This window comes from Sarcophilus harrisii, chromosome 6, assembly GCF_902635505.1.
Source record: "Sarcophilus harrisii chromosome 6, mSarHar1.11, whole genome shotgun sequence".
Taxonomy (NCBI): Eukaryota; Metazoa; Chordata; class Mammalia; order Dasyuromorphia; family Dasyuridae; genus Sarcophilus; species Sarcophilus harrisii.
This window is the reverse complement of record NC_045431.1, coordinates 226,335,082-226,355,542: the sequence shown is the minus strand read 5'-3', so window position 1 is coordinate 226,355,542 and position 20,461 is coordinate 226,335,082. Positions and strand designations below refer to the sequence as shown.

At 39.0% G+C, this 20,461-nt stretch overlaps 1 protein-coding gene across 1 annotated transcript in view; it reads left to right on the top strand.

Annotated features, from left to right (window-relative positions):
* Positions 1-1,339: 1,339 nt before the first annotated feature.
* Positions 1,340-20,461, top strand: part of LRRC4C (leucine rich repeat containing 4C) — a 213,432-nt gene continuing 194,310 nt past the window's right edge. The window contains exon 1 of the mRNA XM_003773701.2: positions 1,340-2,257. The gene's annotated coding sequence lies outside the window, so the exon portion shown is untranslated. The remainder of the gene's footprint in view (positions 2,258-20,461) is intronic.

Below are 20,461 nucleotides of genomic sequence, written 5' to 3'. Positions count from 1 at the left end.
ATGCAATTGACCAATCAGTGCTAAGATGATGGGAGGTAATTGGGTAATTGTATTTCACTGATCACAAGAAAAGAAGGGGAGAGGGGAAAAGGGGGAAATAGAAAGAGAAAAAAGAGAGAGAGAGAGAGAGAGAGAAGGAAAAAAAAAAAGAGAGAGAGAGAGGGCCAGAGAAGAGAAGAAGATGAAAAACCTGAGGGAGATGCGCGCCTTAAGATAACGGGGACCTACCCCATCTGGAGGGCGCAAGCCTCGTCTCGCAAGGAATTGGGATTCCAATTCTTTATTTATTTAGAAGGGGAGAGGGAGGAGGGAGAGCCGAGGGGGGAGAGAAGAGTTCAAACGGGTACGGATGTCTGGGAAGACTGGAGGAAAGGTTTCTGCCAAGCGTCGGTGAGATGGCGCGAAGGACCGAGCGGAGCATCCTCCGGGCCGCCGGGGAAAGGTCTTCTCGGACCCGGAACGAGCCCGGAGCCCCGGTCCCTGGGTGGAGAAGAAGCAACTTGTAGCTCTACAAAAATGTGCCAGCCGCAGCTGGAGACGAGATCAAAGCTGCAGTTGCATCCGAGAGGGAGCCCAGGAGCCAGGGACTAGTGTATTTTTTTTTTTTTTTTGGAGGGGCTCCTTCTCTCGGCCCAGCCACCTCCATCCTCAGCCTGCTCTCCCTTCTCCACCCCCATCCTTCCCCCACCTCCCTTTTCGCTGTTTTAAATAAAGGCGATCTCCGAAGTTCCTTCACCTCGGTGCAGCCGGAGCTGGATTGCAGCTGGACGAAAGATGGAGAGGAAGGCACCATGAAGAGGAAGGGGACCCGGGGGCTTGTCCCGGCCGCACCAGCCAGGCCCTTTCACGCATCCCCGCCGCCTTGATCCGGGACCAGATCGGGGGAGTTCGGGAACATCTGGCGGATTGGGAAAGTGTGCGTGTTTGTGACTGTGTGTGTGTGTGTGTGTGTGTACAGGGGGGAGCCGGAGGTGGGTGGTGGAGGCGGGGACAGAGAAGGAAAAAGCCGCCACCAGCCTCAGGGGGGAGGGGCGGGTGTGGGGTGGGGGGGGGGGGTTGGGTTTCTTGACAGCTGATGGGAGCCTTGAAATTTTCCTCCACTACCTCCGCCCCCACCCCACCCCCACCCCCACCCCCTGCACTCCATTTAACGAGATTATGAAATTGCAGAGGAGGTGGAGGGAAAGCGACAGGATCTAACGGGGAGTTTGGAGTGGAGAAGGGAAGAAGGTAGATGGCCGGGGAGCTGAAATCAGAAATCCAATTGCGCACTGGGTTGTGATTGGAAATCTAATCAGATCTTTGGAAAAGGGACAGGCCGGGAGGGGGGGCTCAGGGGGGGCGGCGAGGAGGGGGGGGAGTTGATCTCTTTAAAAAAGAAATTTGGGGAGGGGGGAGAGGCGAGGAAAGGAAGGAAACGACGATGTAAAAGAAAGACTTTTGGGTGGCGGTGACGGTTGGGTGTCTTGCCAAAATGAAGGATGCGGGACGCGGATCTATCCTGGAGCCCAAGGTGCTGGAGAAACTGAACGTGCAGGAGAGAAGAAGGAAGAAAGCAGATTGTCCTGCGAGACCTGGATCTTAACAAATCCATGTATATATCTATACATACGTACCAAGGGAGAGAGAGGAGAGAGAGCGCGAACATTCTAAGATGAAATCGACCAACCTCAGACCACTGGGAGATTGTGTTGTTCTAGTCTAAATAAAAAAATAAACAATAAACACCCCGGCCCCGCACACAGAAGGGGGGACATAAAAAGAGGGGGGGGCCACTGAAAATGGAGAACAGAGGATCCGGAAAGGAAAAAGTATTTTCATTAAAGAAATGAAAAGCAAGAAAAGGAGGAATCTTGGAATGAAAAGTTTGGGGTTTTGGGCCATTTTTGTTTTTTTCGAAAAGTAAAGCCTTGCTGTGCAGAGGTGGTCTGCTTTTATTTTTCTTTCGTTTGATTGTTATTATTTTTTTTTCCCTCCACGAGAAGAGATAAATAATACATCTGCAAAGAAATTTCGGAGAAGAAAAGTTGACCGTGCCAGAATGAGGCATTGATTGGGGGAGAGAAATCAGCAGGGCAGGGTTGGAGCTTTGCCTGTGTTGACTAAAATTGATGGAAAATTGCAGTTGGATTTTTTCCTTTTTTTTTCTCTCTTTTATTTTTTTTGCGTGTCAAGATCGTATTTTTTTTTTTTTTTTCCTTGCTCGTAACCTCCTGGATTTTGCACCTGGACGTTGCCGTGATCGGTCTGAAATACAGTGAGTGATCCTTTGCTTATTTATTGGGGAAGGGAATGCCTGCCGATCTGTGGCTCTCTTGGCCCCTTGGAAACCCCCTCTTTGCTTTGGTTTGAAAGACCTGGCTAGTGGTCAGCCGGAGAGGGAGGGAGGTGGGTGACAGAACCCGCGGTAAATCAGGCTCTGCTCACGAAAGCCTCGGTCGCGAGAACGATGCAGGTTGTCTGCATTCTGGGCAAACGCCTTTTGCAAATGTTCACTGGCAAAGCGAGCTTCCGAACGAGCCCCTGCAGTGTGGGGTGGTTTGCCTTGTGACCGACTCCCTCCAGAACCCTGTAAGTTGCATGGCATCCCAAGAGTTAGATGCACAAATATTTAACCATTGGAAATCGAAGAGGTCCAATTTAAATTTCATTATCCAACCTGACACTGCAGATCAGCAGAATGTATGAACACGAAAATATGATAATAAGGCAAGCAGATGAAGGATGGCTTCTGGCTGGTGGGTGGATAGAGGGAAGGGAGAGTGGGTGATGGGGGAGGATGCTGTTGGGAAGAGGTGTTTGTACTTTGCACAACCCCCTTTTTCTTATATGTCCAGTGAATTCTGTCTCCTCTCTCTCTCATCTACATCAGAAATAGATTCCCTGGCTACCTGTGTCCCTCCAAGGGCTGCTGAAAAATGAAAGGATGGAAGCTACATCTTCCTCTCTGACTATTCTTTTTAGTTCAGAAAACTGGCTGGAAGTGGGAGGCTGTGGATGACTTGGGCAGTATGTGTGATAAGCAACCCTGTTGGTACTTCTAGGACCTATCTGCCGAAAAGCAAACATGATTCTTTAGCATAAGTAGCTAACTTAGAAAAGCTTCTACTGGAGATCTGGCTCAGAATTGGTGCAGGCTCTTCTCAATGATTCCTTGCCCCCCTATGAATTGTAAGTGGGAGGAAGAGGCAGGGGAGAATGGAGGCAAAAACACAGGGCCTGGAGAACCTTAGAGAACACACTGGTTCTCCTTCTTATCCTCAAGGCTGGTCTGGTTTTTAGGTGTGGGCTTATGATTTTTTTTTTTCCTAGGCTCTTTCTGCCCACCTCCACCTCCTACCTTTGGATCTCCCAGCAGAAGCTAGATATCTTTGGTTAAGGGCTGAAATCAGCATGAGTCAAATGATTGATGAGCACTTCAGAACTAACAGAAAGTGAGGGTTAGCTGAGGATGAGACAGAAGCTGGTTACACATGGCCAGATCTCCTGCTACTCAGGTCCAGGAATCCTGTTTTTGTACTAAGGGGTATTAGAGAACGGGGATGGAGGAATGAGATTAGAAGAAAATTGGGAAAAGTCTTGCATGATCTCCTCCTCCTAACAGCTGGAACAGAACTCTTCACCCTACACCCACCCTTGATCCTCCCCACCCCCATCATCTCTTTTCTTGTTTGGGCTTTCTCATATAATATAGGGAGAGGAAGGGGGGCAGAAAGCCAATGTGGATCCCTTTTGGTGCTGTGATATGTTTGTGTTGCAAATTAATAACATCTCTCAACTATAAATCTTCCCCAGAGCCTTTTATGAACTCTTTCTTAGAAGGAATGGGGAGGGAAGTGGGGGCAAGAGAGAGGAGTATTCCCCCCACTGCCTTTGGGTTGTGCTGGTATAGTTTCTTTTCCTGAGTGGTGCCTGTTGTAGAGACATTAAGAAGGGATAGGTGCCTCTAGATTTAAATTTAAGAGGTGATCATGGAAAGTTGGGACCATCAAGTAAAATACACAGCTGCTCTTTGATTCCATTTTTATTAGCATCTCCCTCGTGATACAGAGCTAACCCAAGTCAAGGATTGCATTTCTGAAATCCCTTCCTAATCTATTTTTTTCTGGGCATATGTACCCAAGTTGGCTATGGAGTGGGCAATAAGTTTGTCAACCTGTGAAAATCGTCCCACAATTTTCCCAAGCCCCCTCTTGGTTTCTGAATCTCTTACCACCATTCTCAGCAGTGTGTTTGTGTGTTTTCCCTGTGTGGCTAAATCTGCAATATTAGATCTATACAGTTTATGCTAAGCTGCCATTCAACCAACTTATTACAAGTGAGGACTGGAAAAATTATATATGCCATATATATATGCATATATATATATATATATACACATATATTTGTATGTGTGTGTCTAATGATTGATCTACATATATGTATGGATGTATACCTGCTTTTTCACTGGCTTGTTTAGCCCTCCACCACACTTGCAAAGCCCATCTTTGCACTGAACCTTGTCTCTGCCGATCAGACAGCAACGAGGCACTCCTATAGGTTGATGCCTTTTTGACATAATTCCCATCATGGTTTCTCCACGGGTTCATCTTCCTTCCAGCTCTGCACACCCTTTCCCCTCCTACAGACTCTTCCACCCCCACATATGCTTGGGAGGTTGGTGGGTGGGGGGGTGAAATCTGTTCACAATTGTGGGCTGAAATCTGTGGTCTATTTCAGCATGTACAAAGCTGGAGATGATTGTGCGTCTAAAGATGTACTATTTTCACACTTCACTGAATCACTCACTAGTACAGTAGCCAGAGATACGCAGAACAGTCTGGAGTTTAACTCCTTCAGCTTGGCGGCCTCAGATTGGCGCCACATTTCAGAGAAGCAGCAGAGAGAGGGCTTTGAGATTCAGAACCCGGGAGGTCAGCGGGAATATCTCCCTCCACTCCGTGGATCTCATCAGCATAGGGCCTAGTTTGTGCTCAGGGAGCCCTAAGTGACCTATTCTCTGATCATCATGGTGGACAGAAAGCCAGAGCTCCCAAAGTCAGAGTGCATAGATTTATGGGAAAGGCAGGCAGTTTTCCGAAGGCAGATTTTCTTTGGCTAAGGACTGGAGGGCGAAGTAAAGGGAGGAATGAGTGAGCCCATGGACAAGTGTCCATGTCTGTATCTGGGGGAGGGAGAGGGGACTTTTCTGATAACACCTCTGGGAAATACATGGGGAATAAACAGTCTTGTAAAAGCAAACACTTGAGTAGCATCTTGGATGGATAGGTTTCTTCCCCAGGCTCTCACATTTTAATCATGTTGATGCTTCTTATTGAGAACAGGTTGACTACCAAATATGAGACCTTGATGTGAAATGCTGGGTTCAAATAGAGGCTTTTATCACAGCACACATGTCCTTAACAAGATCAGGAAATTAATCTCAGAACAAATTTTTTTTTTTCCCCCCCATGAAGATTTAGTGGAAAAGAACACTAATGTGGCTTTATGCCATCAGTCTGTTTAATAAATACAGAATGTATCTCTTCTATTTTAAATCGTTTCAAAGAGAATATTATTTAGTCTTCTAGTGACCAGAGTAATGGACAGAATACTGAGCTCCAAGTCAGGAAGCTCTTGAGTTCAAATCCTACCCCAGCTTCTTAGCACAGACATTATTAACTTTCTGAGTTTGAGCAATTTTCTTTACCTGTCTGAGTCACAGTGCCTTCAGGTATGAAATGGAGATGATAATATTACCTACCCTACAGGTTATGATGAGAATCATATAAACTTATCTAGATTCCCTGGAAAGAATATGGGCTTTGTGATTCTAGAGCTTGGGTTCTAATCCCAATTTTTTCCATTTAGCCCCTTCATGACCTTGGCCAAGCCACAGCTTCTCTAGGTTCCATTTTTTCAGCTATAATATCAGGGACTGCTTGATCTCTAAAATCCCTGCTTGTTCTAAATCTTCACTGATACCCAATAGAATGAGCATTTCCATATGCAAAAAGAAAAAGAACAGAAAGTGGGGATTGTATATGAAGCTGTAATATGAACAGCTTACTTTTTGTTGTGTATTTAATAAATTTAATAACATTTTATCAGAGCTGCCCCATATTTCATACTGGAAAGGACAAGCAACTAGATAGAACACTGGACCAAGAAGACCAAAGTTCAGATCCTATTTCAGACATTTCTTAGTTATATGACCCTTGGCAAGTAACTTAACCTCTTCTCCCTTATCAGTAAAATGAAAAGCAGGATTGTTGTATGGATCAAATGCTTTATAACATGTAGTAGTGTTGTTGCTCAGTCTTATCTGACTCTCCATGATTAGATTTGGGGTTTTCTTGGCAAAAATACTAGTGTAGTTTGCCATTATTTCCTTCTCCAGCTCATTTTACAGAAGAGGAAACTGAGGCAAAAAGGGTAAGATAATTTGCCCAGGATCACACTCAAAAGCTTTTTATAGATGAAGAAACTAGACAAACACCATCAAATGACTTGCCTAAAGTTAGGCAGCTGGTGAGTGTCTAAGGTCACATTTGAACTCAGGTACTCCTAACTTGAGTCCCATTACTCTGTCCACTAAATTATTGTGGTAGACCTCAAAGTATTTTGAAAGTTAGTTTAGACTTTAAAATATAAACATTGAATTTAAAGTCATATATTCTGAATTCAAATTCTTGTCCCTTCACCTACTACTGGATTGTAGTGCTGGGATTTCTCCAGCTCTAGAGTGCCTTTCTATACATTCTAAAATAGCCCCCAATTAGGATTATCAGTTTTGACTCCATAGAGCTTAAAGCTGTTCTAGTTCAGCTCCTTCATATTATAGGCATGGAATTGTCCCATTAAAGGAAGGCAAACTGTTTAGGCCATATAGCTAGGGAACCAAGATTTGAATCCAGATCATGTGACTCCAAAAACAATGTGGTTCCCCTATGCTACAATAGCTCCAATATTTGGATTCTATCTTATTTAAAATTCAGTTGACTTTGGGGCAACTAGATGGAACAATGGATAATGGACTCAAGCAACATCTAGAGGATCTGAGTTCAGATTTGATCTCAGACACTTAATTCTGATTAGCTCTGTGTCCCTGGGCAAGTCACTTAACTAATTGTTTTGCAAACAAAACAAAACAATTTTATCACTATTGTGATAATCCCTGGTGATATGAAAATCATCCCTACTTCTTCACTCCCCTACAAATCAAAAGGGCAAAAGAAAACTATCCTTAACCCCTTGGGGGGTAAGGGGTTAAATACCACATTAGGGTTATAAGGAAGAAGAGAAAGAATTCATGTTAAACCACTAGGCTTTATACTTATAAGCTACGGATATTTCAAGAGTCCTTTATTGCATAAGTTTTTTTCAAAGGAAGATGTTGATTTTAGAGCTTTTTTTTTTTTTTTTTTCTCTATAAGACTTTCTCTTGGGGAAAGAGAGGCTGCTGTTCACATAGAGAGCTTGCATGAGAACTGAGTTTAGAGAGGCAGCTAGTTGCAGGATCTCAATGATTACCTTTCTCTCTTTAGGGTCTTCTGAGACCTGCTCAATGACCTTGAAAGGTTGAGGAATATGATCCATGTTTGTAATTCCTTTTGCCCTACATTGCTTGTTCAGGATGACAATAGAGAGAGACACAATTATTCACTGGACTTTCTAACACTGCCTTTACCAAGAAAAGTCAGTCCTGCTAGGGAAAGTCATCCAGACTAATGGAGGGATAGAAATAAACAATACTGACCTCATTTTGATATAGGCAGTGCTGGGGGTGTTACAGCCATTGCTAATGGAGGAGTAATATTGAGAGTGGACTAATTATTTACTAATAATTACTAATTATTTCATAAACTTCTGGAGGATAGTTTTGAGGAAATGCATTAAAAATTCTCAAGTGTTAGAGATAGATAAAGTAGGAGAAATTTGAACAGGATTGTGTGGATCCATGGTTGGCTATTAGGATTGTACTCCTGTAGTTTACTTTGAGAGTAAAGAAGGCCTGAACTGCTAAGTCCAGTTTATTTTAAGCAAGAGTGCTATACGGATACTGATGAATTTATGAGCAATGTGCAGACAATGCAATCAGAATGAAGAACTAATGTATAAGCAGAAAATGTTGAGTGTTTTATCTTGGAGTTTTTTGGTGAGTGGAGAATAGGGACACTTTGGTAGTCTGGTGAATCCTAGACACCCCTTTTGAGAATCATGTTTGCAAATGCATAAAATTATTACACATACATATATACATGTATGTATATGTGGACACAAATGCAAATGCATATATATGTATATACATACATATTTACAAAACCATATTGAAATGAAGCTTTATAAGTATGCATATATGCAGGTATACCAATTCGTGGAGCACAGATTAAAAACCCCAGATAAAAATGGACAGAGTTTTCGATTCAAAACCAGAAAAACTTGGGGTCAAATTTTGTTCCAGATACCTAAGAGTTGTGTAATTTTGGGCAAATCATTCAGTCTACCCTGCCTCAGTTTCCTTATCTGCAAAATGGAATCACACAATTAGGAACCTCAACAGCCATCTAGTATCGTTCAAATCTAAAGGAATATCTACTATGACACCCAAGTAGTCATCTTAATAACCAAATAAGATGTTACGCAAAGTACTTTGCAAAACTTTAAAAGTTTATTTAAGTGAAACTATTTTAAGTGATTCCATGAGTTCTGTTGCATAACAGCTACAAGAATAATGTCATGGCCAGGTAGCCAACCTTCTGAAGATGGACATCCCTGATATTTATTTATTTAGGCTAGTCCTTAGTTCAGAGACATACAGTTCATCGATAGGTCTGCCCTAGAAAACTTTTCAACTAATTAAGATCCACATCTAAACTCTACTGCTATAGTTGTCTCCACAAATTTCTTACATCTATCTCCAGAAAGTAAAACAAGGAACAATGGGCAAAAGTTGCAAAGAAGCAAACTTAGGTTTACCTAAGAGTATAAGGAATATATGTAATGATAGAAAGAAAACTTTCTCTCCAGTGATATCTGTCTTAAAATGGATTGCTCTGTCTTCAGAGTGGTATCTGATTCAATGAGTGGCTTGCCAAGGATGTTGGAAAGGAGATTTTTGGCCCATTTGTTCCTGAATAGGTGATTTTCCCCCCCCAGGTATAGGTTGTTTTCTCAACTATTATGGTTTTAAGAAATCAGGGTTATGTCTATCATATAATGAGTAATCAGAGGGAATGAGATGTTGTATTTTCTTTGCAAATAAACTTTGATCTAATTAAAGGACCAAAGATCCAGGTTAGGGCCATGTCGATTTCTTAAGGCTGTTCAGAAATATGAATTAGAAGAGTTTATTCTAGATCTCATTCAAAAGAACTAAGAACTAGGAGGAGTTGCTACAGTAGCTGCTAAATAAATGCTTTTTTATTAATTGCTATAATCCAAGATGGTCAAAACCGGATAGAAATATGAAAATATTAATAGTGTACCTGATAGAAAAAAGACACAAAATGAGTGCTAATTGAGGGAATGGCTAAAAAAAAGGATGACACTTGATGAAATATCATTGTACTATAAGGAAGGATGAATATGAGAAACATTGGAAGACTCAATGATTGTTACCGAGCAAAGTGAAGGAAAACATGCACAATGAATTGAATAATGTAAATAAGCAGTACTCCCCAAAATAGACATGGATGTAATAGAACACAGTCTCTAGTCCTAACCACAGAGTAAAGATGAGGAAATATAGTTGTCTTCTTTGCTTGGAGAGCTGCAGGGTAATGAATGATAACATCATAGATAGAGACCTGGAAAGGACCTTGGAAGCCTTCTAGTAAAAACCCTTCACTTTAAAGATGAGGAAACTGAGTCCAAATAGTAGCAAATTACTTGTCCAGGATCACACAGGTAATAAGTAATGAGGGTAGGAGGCTATCTAATTACACATGCAGTAACCATACTGTTTCTATGGAAAGGTACATATATTGCTGGTCATAGACGCTATATTACTTGAGTTTACTGAACTGCTTTTCTATTGCTTTTTCTTTTTCTTTTCTTTATCCCCAGGATATAGTATCATTTGAATTCTTAGTCATCCACATAAAGATGACGGAAAAATATTTGCCTTGAGCATAAAGACAATAGCTTGAAGGTTTAATGTGTGCAGATGGGGCAGCTTATGGGAATATCCTGTCTGGATAGCTATGGTGATAAATGGATGATGTGCCCGTGTTATCTCTGAATAACCCATTAGCTAGACCTAACTCTTTCCTCTTATTGCTTCATCCTTTCTTTTCTATACCAGCTTCCTTAAAAGATCCTTAAATCTGACAAGCATAGTCTGATGAAGAGCCAGCCTAAACCAAGTTTGGAGATCTGTCTTTGGCTTTTTGTACAATCTGTCCCCACCCCACCCCCCGAATCTCTCCCTCTCTCCCTCTCCCTACCTCTTGGAATTCCAAGTTTCCTTCAAGGAAATGTTCCCATTTCCTACAACAGAATCTTCCCCCAAACCACTGTATCCCTCTCCCGCTTAATACTCCCCCAAATGTACACCTTACTCAGCATTTAATTTATTTACTTGTCTTTATGTCTCCATTAGAATCTATGGGCAAAAACCTGCTTGTCTTTGGTGTATTTCCAATACATGATATAAAGTATGTAGTTAAGTGCTTTCCAAATTCAACAGCTAATACTTTCACAGGTACCTCTCAACAAGCCTTATTTTCAGCAGATGATACAGAAAATAAAAGAAAAGAAAAAGAGATATCAGATAATTAAGGAAGCAGAACAGGAACTATTTAGTCTGAGCACATGGCAGGACAGACAGAGAGCATCAGTAAAGCAGGACTTAAGTCTTGCCTTCTAAAGATTCTATCTAACCAGAGGCAAGTTTTAAACTTTTAGTGTTCCAGGACTTTCCAAGACTAAGTTCCAGAGGAACTTCTCATTAGTATTTTCATATCAGGAGTTCCCCAAACTGATGAAAGGACAGATCAGGAGGTGATGATCAAGAATGAGGGTCCGGGAAGGGGAAAGAGAGGAATATCATATTACTTGCTTTGTTTGGGAGTGCATATTAGATTATAAACAAAATCCTTACTTTCTTAGAGGGGAATCATGACTAGTCAAAAGTCAGTGACACTTCTGGGGAAAACAGTATTTTAAGAGATCAACACTTTACTATCTCATTCAGGTTTGATGAAGTTTAATTAAACAAATGAGGGAAGTTATGATGTGATTAATAAACATAGCCAGCCTTTCTGGAAGATCTTCTTTATCATTTAAGAAGTAGATTGGCATTTCATATATTTTGACCCTCCAGAAAGATTTGAATTTTTGACAGCTGGCCTGTTAGTGTTGTAGTCTCAAAATTTTTTAATGTAAGTTTTCTCAATTTTTAATCACTTTGTTATCGAAAGTTTGAAGGTTTTTTTGTTGTTGTTGTTGTTTTTGTTTTTGTTTTTTTTGGTAATGTAAAGTTGGGTCTATTTCCCAGTGTCAATCGCAGAAATTTCTGATGAATTTATAAAAAACTCTCAAAGGAAAAGAAATAAAAATCTAGGATTGAGGAATCCCAAGGGATTTCATAGTTGGCCAAAATGAATGATCATATCAACCTTGGTAAAATCAAATCAGCTAGGTTGAAGATATAAATGATGATGACATCTTATGGAAGTGATTGCCTTGCTGTTGCCATTGACATGAAATGCAGAGATAATCTGTCCCTTCCTTCTACTCTAATTAAAAGAAATTCTAACTAACTAAGGTGTAAGTGGCTTGTGCTTAGTGAGCTCTAGTGTATGTGTGCATAAAAGTATATATTTATAATTGAATCATTGACCAAGGAATAATAAAAGTTTGCATTTATATAAGCTTGCTTAAGATTGACAAAGCATTTTCCCCATGACTTCCTAAGATAAGTTGAACCGAGACTTCTCCCCATTTTACATATGGAAAGGCTAACAAGTGGGGAATTAGGATTGTAATGTCTCTTTTTTTTTTAAATTGGGTCACTAATAATTGCAAATTATGGAAATTTTATGGATATACTTTATATAAATCTGAATAAAGTGTTTGATAAAGAATCTCCTGCTATTCTTGGAGAAAAGATAGACCAGAGTGTGTTTGATGACAGTACAAGAAGGGTGGATGGATTTATTTAGTTGAACCCTATGAATAGTCCTTCATGGTTTGATAGCAAGTTGAAATGAGTTTTCCAGTGAAGTATACTAGGGATTTGTGCTTGTCCCCATGGTGATAAGGTTGTTTTGTTTTGTTTTGTTTTAATGACTTTAATATTGAAATGGAATATGTAAAATTTGTCAGGTGATTACATACTGAGGAAAAAATAGACAACACAATAAATAATCACTAAAATCTTGACAGGTAAGAAAACTGTCGCATCAAGTAAGATGAAATTTAATCAAGATATATAAAATCTAATACTTGGATTAAAAAAGAAGTCAACTCTCAGTATGAGATAAGATTGGCAATGAGTAGATAGCATTTCATATGAAAAAATTAGAATATTTTGTGAAATTGAAGTTCAGCAAAAGTCAAAAGTTGGACAGCCAATAAAAAGGAAAAAAAAAGGAAAACAAAACAAACCAAAAAACCTAATAATCATAGAGAAGACTCAAGAGAAACAAAATATCCAAAACTAGGACGAAGTTTATCCAGTTGTCCTTTGATAGATCACATATCGAGTATTGTTATCTTGTTTTGGATACCTTTGGAAAGATATTGAAAAACTGAAAAAAAGGTAGCCAAGTTGGTAAAGGTTCTCATGTTCATTTAAAGATTGATTTAAAGAAATTAGAAGCTTAACCTGGGCTGCTTTGGGAGAGGTAGGAGATGTCCTTTTACTTAAGTTTCTTCTTCAAGTAAAGTCTCCATGACTGTCAGAGATGTTCTTGAGGAATCTTGCTTAGGTGGTAATAAATCTCTGTGGCCTCTGAGCTCCTTTTTCACTTGAAATTCTGGAATTCTGGGATTTAAGAATAATAGGAATAGTTATTACTATTAGTACCTGTATTTTACATGAGAGTAGTTGGAGAATTAAATTACTTGTCTGTGATCATGCTAGAATCATTATTCACATTTTTGAAATATTATAAGAAAGACTGAAAAAATAACCATCGGTCATGGGTGTTGAGTTGGCATTCAGTTGCAAATATGATCCCAATGCAAATTTCACTGTTTCTCGAAGTTAGCAAACAAATATGGACGGATAAAGCCCAAGGGCTCTCTTCTAAAATGATGATTTTTAATGAAGGGAGAATTCAATGGTATGTTCTTGACAATGAGTACTGTCTCTGGAAAACAACCCCTGGAAATCAGGGCTTGATCTATTATTTGTTGGTTTCCTAGATTTTAGAAAGTGAGGAGAAAATTGTTGATAGTGAAAATTAAATTACAAATATTGTACATACTATATTTTAAAATGTGACTGGAGAACAGTTGTTAAACATTTACCTGGGCTGTCAGATCGAATTTCTTGAAGAATATCACCTACTCCATGAATGAAAGAAATGAAAGTATTATGAAACTAAAGGGCACTCAAGTTATATTTGTAAGAAAAAAAAAATACTGAATGAGTAAGAAAGATATTAGGCCAACTCAAGGAGAATTTCTAGGAGAATATCACTTATGAATGAAAGACACGAAAGTATTACGAAATAAAGGGCACTCAAGTTACATTTGTAGTAAAGAATAAGGCTGACTATAATTTCTGTGTTTTTTGGGGAGTGACAGTGTACTGATAATTAGGCCTGATTGAACACCTTTCCATAGCCTTTGATATTTCTCTTAAATGTCAATGAATTATTCACTTCCTTTTTTTGCAATGGGTTTGACAAACACTGTTTAGTGATATGTTGTTATTATGATCATTTTTCTGGTTTTATACGTGTGGTCTAATGAATAATTCTTATTCTAATAGCAAAGATAAATGGCTTTAGGAGTGAGTCATGGTCTAGTAAAGATGCAGATTTAGTAAAGAAAATTGAAATAGAAACTATTTTCCTAGTTTGAAACCCTGTTTAAATGAGCATTTTGGGGGGAAAAGTAGGAAGGAGTGATTTTTCATATAATACATAATTCTAATAATAGAAATGAGCCAGTAGGAACCCACAGAAGAAAGCAACTGTTTCTATGTATGTGTGCACTTACATACTATATGCAAAATGCCTGGCACATAGTACCTAATAATTGCTTATTCATTGATCACTTGATTGTGTTTCTTACAAAATCGTTTTTTGAATCAACTGCAACAGAAAAGTAACAGCAAAAGAAAAACAAACAAAAATCATTTGACAAAAGCTACAGCCAAAGAGCAAACATCTGAATCTTTTCATTACATTCTTTCTACATCAAAAAGGCATTCTTTGGTTGGATTTTCCCCTGGAAGATTTTTTTTCCCCTTTTGTCTTTGTGCAGTCCTCTTTATTTTCCATTAATATTTAATTGTGGAATGAATATCCCTAAGCCATGAATTTTATCACTTGTATGGGATGTTTTCTTTGAGCCCCAGATTTAGAATCTTAATACTTGAATTCAAATCTTTATCCTTCTTTGTCTTTAATTTATCTATACAAGCAAGTCGTTTCATCTCTCTTGAAGAGGGAGTGATAATGCATCCAGCATGACAAGAAGATCAATGTAGAAAATGTGATGGTGGTGGGCTCAGTGAGGGTTTAGGATCAAGGCCAGGGAGTCTTCTACAGAGAAAGATAGAAAGAAGTCTGTATTTGGGACCTGAAGACTATGGTTCGAATCAGGGCTTTGTTGCTTACCACCTTTTTGATGCAAGGCAAGATCCTTAATTAAACTCTCTGGACTGGAATTCTCTCTTCTGTAAAATGAGCGAGTTTAACTAATGGGTCTTTATGGGAACTTCTAGCTCTAAACTGATGGACCTAGTTGGGAGCAAATTTGAGTCCTATATCTCCTTTGGAATCTTGTAGTGGAATCTCATATTCTCAGATGTACCACAGTCTCAAAAGGGATGAATGATGATGAAGGTGATGATGAAGATGATGGTAATGAAGGAGGAGGAAGAGGCGATAGTGAAAACAGCGGTAACATAGATTTGAATCCATTTAGGTCATGGGCCTAGAGAATGGACAGATTAAAGTAAATTATTTGCTTTAAAGGGAATTGGAGAATTTAAAAGGATTTTAAAGACCTTTGTAGCACTAATAGCTCACTCATGTTCTGGTTCTAAGGTCCCTTCTATCTCTAGCATTCTATGTTCAAAGTTCTTAATATCTCTGACATTCAATGTTTGAGGATCCCTTTCAGTTCTGACATTCTATGATTTTTTTTTAAAAGATCATTTCTAGCTCTAATATGGTACAATTCTAAGGGAGTATTTTTAAGGTTATTTAACTAATTTAAACAGATTTTGATAGGTGACCAAAAAAAAAAAAAATTTCTTTTCTTTACCTCTTTACAGACACTGCTCCCCCCACCTTTTTTTTTTAAACCAAAGAGACAAGCAAAAGAGTTAACATGTGCCTAGGGGTATTCAGGGAGGCAGCTATGGAACTATGAAGGCTTTCTCTGTATTGTTTGAGTGTTGCCATGGCAATAGCTCTGGCCACAAGTTCCATGTCTTTCAATTTCCCTGAGAAGTTCTCATTTCTCTCTCTCTCTCACTCCATCTCTTCTCCATCTTCTCTCTCTCCCCTTTCTCCCTTCCTGTATCCTTCCTTCCCTGTCTCCTTTGCTCCTTCTTTCTTTCCTTTCTCTGGGTTTTCTCCTATCCAACGACACACATAGCTCCTAAACTTCTCCACGGATGACTTCTCTCCTGGGCTCTGCTTCCCACCCCACCTTAGACAGGTGCTTAGACAGGAAAGCCTGTGGATGGAGGCAGAGTGTGAGCCTTACTCCTCACTGGCAGTACACTGAGCATATTCCTAGGACTGGAGCTGAGGTGCTATGCTAATTGCATGGCTTCGGGCACTTGTAATGCTGCAGTCTCTGACAATTAGAAAGAACAATGAATGGGGTGTGAGAGCCTCCACTCTGGGAAGCCCTGGGAGGATTCACAAGCCCTACAGCCCTCTTCAAGGTCTGCTGGAGAGTCCCACGAAACAGGTGGATCTCATTTGCCAACTGTCTCCTCTGAGCCCTTCTGCCTGAATATGTATGGGAACATGGATTGTGGTGGTGTGTTGTTGTTGTTGTTGCATTTTAAAGCAAGGGGAAGGAAAGCTTTGGTGGCACCCATTTGACTTCCCCATGGAATGACCTGGGCAGCAGGATAAATTGCAGAAAAAAGTCTCCTAGAGAAATCTTTGCCTGCTTAATGCACAGGGCCAATGAATTGTGAAATGGGTCTCATTAGAGCCTTTCACATCTCCCGGCATGTGCCAAAGTGCTTTTCCGGCACTGGGCCATCACTTCAAGTCCAACCCTGCTGCTATTCACTCCCGCCAAGGAAGGAACAGAGGCTATATCTGTATGAAGGCATTTAGCCCTGTCTGTTGGTCTGTTGTCTACTGTTCATTGTGAGGGGCTTTGCTTGGTCTTTCAGGCTGCCTCCGACTGAGCAGGGGCATATTTCCTAGGTGCTTTGGGGAGAGTAATGTTAGGGCACTTTAACTGCATCATTTGTAGTGTGTGTTGAGTCCCTACAGGAGAGCACCGGCTCTATTGTCTATACTGCCCTATACACATGCCCAGACCCTCACTTGGCCAAGGGAGGTAGCGTAGTTGGCAGACTCCTTTGGTCCTCTGAGCTTCCTTCATCAGTCTCTGGGTTTTAATCCACAGTTACCGAGTCAGAGCAGAATATGTAATCAGCAGAAACCTGAGAGACAATGCTGTGCTTAGAACCCTGGGTATGGCCGCAGCAAATGGATGCTGCCAGTAGGACTAGGAGAATACTGCTCATCTCTGTCTGGTTTTTGAATGTAAAATGGTGTAAAAATTCAATGGAGATTCACTAAGTTCCTGTTACACACAAGACACTAGGAGACATTGGAAGATGAAAATAATGAAACTGGCTCTCAAGGAACTGACAATCTGCTGTAATGTGGAAGTGGGACTTGGAGAATGGAGTGAGATAGGAAAGGAACACAGACACATCACATGTGGTGAGGAAATGATTGGTGCAAGTGATCATGGATTTCAGGGCAAAAATTCAGGAGAAGAGACTCAGCAATCACTGCATTGATAGATATGGCTACATGTGTGTACATGTGTATGGGTACATATATTCATATTTAGAAGCATATTTTCCTCCAACCTCATTCAGTCAACAAGTTTTTGTTTGTTTGTTTGTTTGTTTGTTTGTTTGTTTTTTAAATAAGCACCTATCTATCAAGTACCACATACTATGCAAGATGTTATGGCTACAGATTAAAACAAACAAAAACTCTATTCTTAGGAAACTTACATTCTAGCGTATTTCCTCAGTGAGAGCATGGATTGTTGTGTATGTTATATGTGTATTGGTTTATGAATGTATTTTTATATTTTTATATTTTATATGTATATAATTTTTTTATATCTTTATATTATATTTTTTATATAGTCCCCATATGTATGTGGGAGCTAGGTGGCACAGTAGACTGAACACATAGTCTAGAGTCAAGAAAACTCTTCTTTGCAGGTTCAAATCTGGTCTCAAACACCTGGAAAAGTCCCTTAAAACATCCTATCCTGTGATAAGGTCAAAATAGGTACGTGATTTAGACATAAAGGGTGAGACCATAAATAAATTCTGAGAGCAAGGAATAGTTTATGTGTCAGCTCTATGGAGAAGGGAAAAATTTATGACCAAACAAGAAATAGAGAACATTATGAAATGCAAAATGTATTGTTTTGATTACATTAAATTTAAAAGGTTTTACACAAACAAAACCAAATCAACAAAGATGAGAAGGAAAGCAGAAATCTGGGAAACAATTTTTACAGTCAGTGTGTTTCTGATAAAGGCCTCATTTTTCAAATATATAGAGAACTGGGTCAGATTTATGAGAATACAATCCATTCCTCAATTTCAAGGGAAAAGAACAAGCATTTTTCAGATAAAGAAATTAAAATTATAGTCATATGAAAAAAATACTCTAAATACTATTGATTAGAGAAATGCAAATTAAAACAAGTGAGGTATTACCTCACATCTATCAAATTCCCTAATATAACAGAAAAAGAAAATGTTGGAAAAGAAATGGGAAAATTTGCAACACTAATGCATTGTTGGTGGAGTTGTGAATTGATCTAATCATTCAGGAGAACAATTTGGAACTATCCTCTAAAGGCTATAAAACTGTGCAAATACTTTTTTTCAGCAATATCACTGCTAGGTCTGTATCTTAAAAGAGATCATAAAAAAAAAAAGAAAAAGGACAGACATATACAAAATTATTTATAGCAGTTATTTTTGTGGTGGCAAAGAATTGAAACTTGAGGAAATCCTCATCAATTGAGGAATGGCTGAATATATTGTGGTATACAAAGGTGATAAATTCTATTGTTCTATAAGAAATGAAGAGCAGGCAGATTGCAGAAAAACCTGGAAGTATTACATGAACTGGCACTGAGAAAAGTGAGTAAAACCAGGAGAATACTGTCTACAGCAAAAGCAACATTATACGATAATCAACTGTGATAGACTTAGTTCTTCTCAGCAATGCAAAGATCTAAGACAATTCCAAAAGACTAGTGATGGAAAATACTATCCACATTCAGAGAACTTGTGAGTCTGAAGCAGACTGAAATATATCATTTTCACCTTTTTTTGATTCTTTTTTTACAACTTGACAAATGTAAAAATATATTTAATATGATTGTACACATAGAACCTATGCAACTGCTTCCATATTATTATTATTATTGTTATTGCTAATATAACAACTCACATTGAGATAGTATATTTATATAAAAACTTTTTTGATACAATTTTTAATTCTATTAAATCAAGCATAAAATCATGCCTATTTTATTGATAAAGAATCTGAAGGCAATTAAGTCACTTCCCCACATTAACATAGTGATTCTCAAAATTAGGATTCAGACTCAGATCCTGTACTCTTCCTAGCATAAATAAAACATGGTATAAAAGAAAGAACTCTGGATTTGAGTCAAAGCATCTGAGTTTAATGTCAGATTCAGCCACTTCACATGTTACCTTAGGCATATCACATCATATTTATTCAGTTGGCCTATCAGGTGAAGCCATTGGACCAAATGGCCCCTAAGGTCCTTTATCTAAATCTGTGATATTATGACTACATTGATTGTTGGACAACTCCCCAAGCTTATAATAAAAAGCTATAAAATTTGTTCAGCCTCCAACCAAATCCTCATTTGTACCATTGGTATTATTTAAAAAAAAAAAAAAAAAAGCAATAAATTAAACAGAAAACAAACAAAACAAAACATCATTATAGTTTAGAATCTCATCTATGGAGTAAGTTATTCAAGGTTATAAATAAGTTATTGTTAATAAGTTTGAATAAGTTATTCAAAGAGTTGAAGTATATTTATTTGGAAGATTCAAGATGAAGAGCAAACATTGGATGAGTTGCAGGATGAGGTTCCCAAAAGTTCATGTGAAAAAGGTCTTCAGGTTTAAATGAAGTACTAATAATATGAGTCAAGGTGGTGAAGTTAAATCCAAAACAATGTCGAGGATTTACTTCTCTTTAAGTTTACAAATACTAGTCCAGCCCTCTAATTTTAGAGATAAGGAAACTGAAGCCCAAATATGTTTAGGGAATATGTCCAGGGTCAAAGATCTAGTATCTAAGACCATATTTGAATCTAGGTCAGTGGTTCTCAAACTTTTGTTTTCAGTTATCTTTATCCTATTAAAAATTATTGAGGATCTCTCCAAAGAGTTTTTGTTTATCTGGATTATCTTTTAGACATTTACCATATTGGAAATAAAAAGATCCCCAGGATTCTCTAGACCATACTTTGAGAACCACTGATCTAGGTCTTCTTGACTTCAAGTTCAATACCCTATCCATATTGTCTGTTTCTCGGACAATATGTAGCAATCCTACTGGTATCATTCCCTTTTGCATGTTGCCTTTCTCTGCCTCCCAGTTTTCTATATGGAGAAACTGAAGTTAAGGTGGCTTGCTTTGGGTCACTCAAGTAAAAGAATTGGATACCAGGTCTTCTATTATCCAAATTCCATGTTCTGTCTATCCCACCCTTGCTGTAGACCTATCTTGCTGAGAAAACTAATTTAACACATTGCTAGGTTCAGAGGAGGATGGATTCAAAATGAGAAATTAAATCCTTGCTCTTGGGGAACATCAGTGGGTTTTAGATCCATATATTTAGTCACTAAGGGATCATTCTGAAAATGCAAAGTTTAGGCAATCTTTCTCTTCCCACTAGTTTTAAGCATCCTAGAAGATTGCCTCAGGCTTCTCTCCCTTCCAGAAACTTGTCAGCAACTTTTATCCCTTTCTCTTGGAGTTGGGGCAAGGACTTTTTCATTGGCTAAATA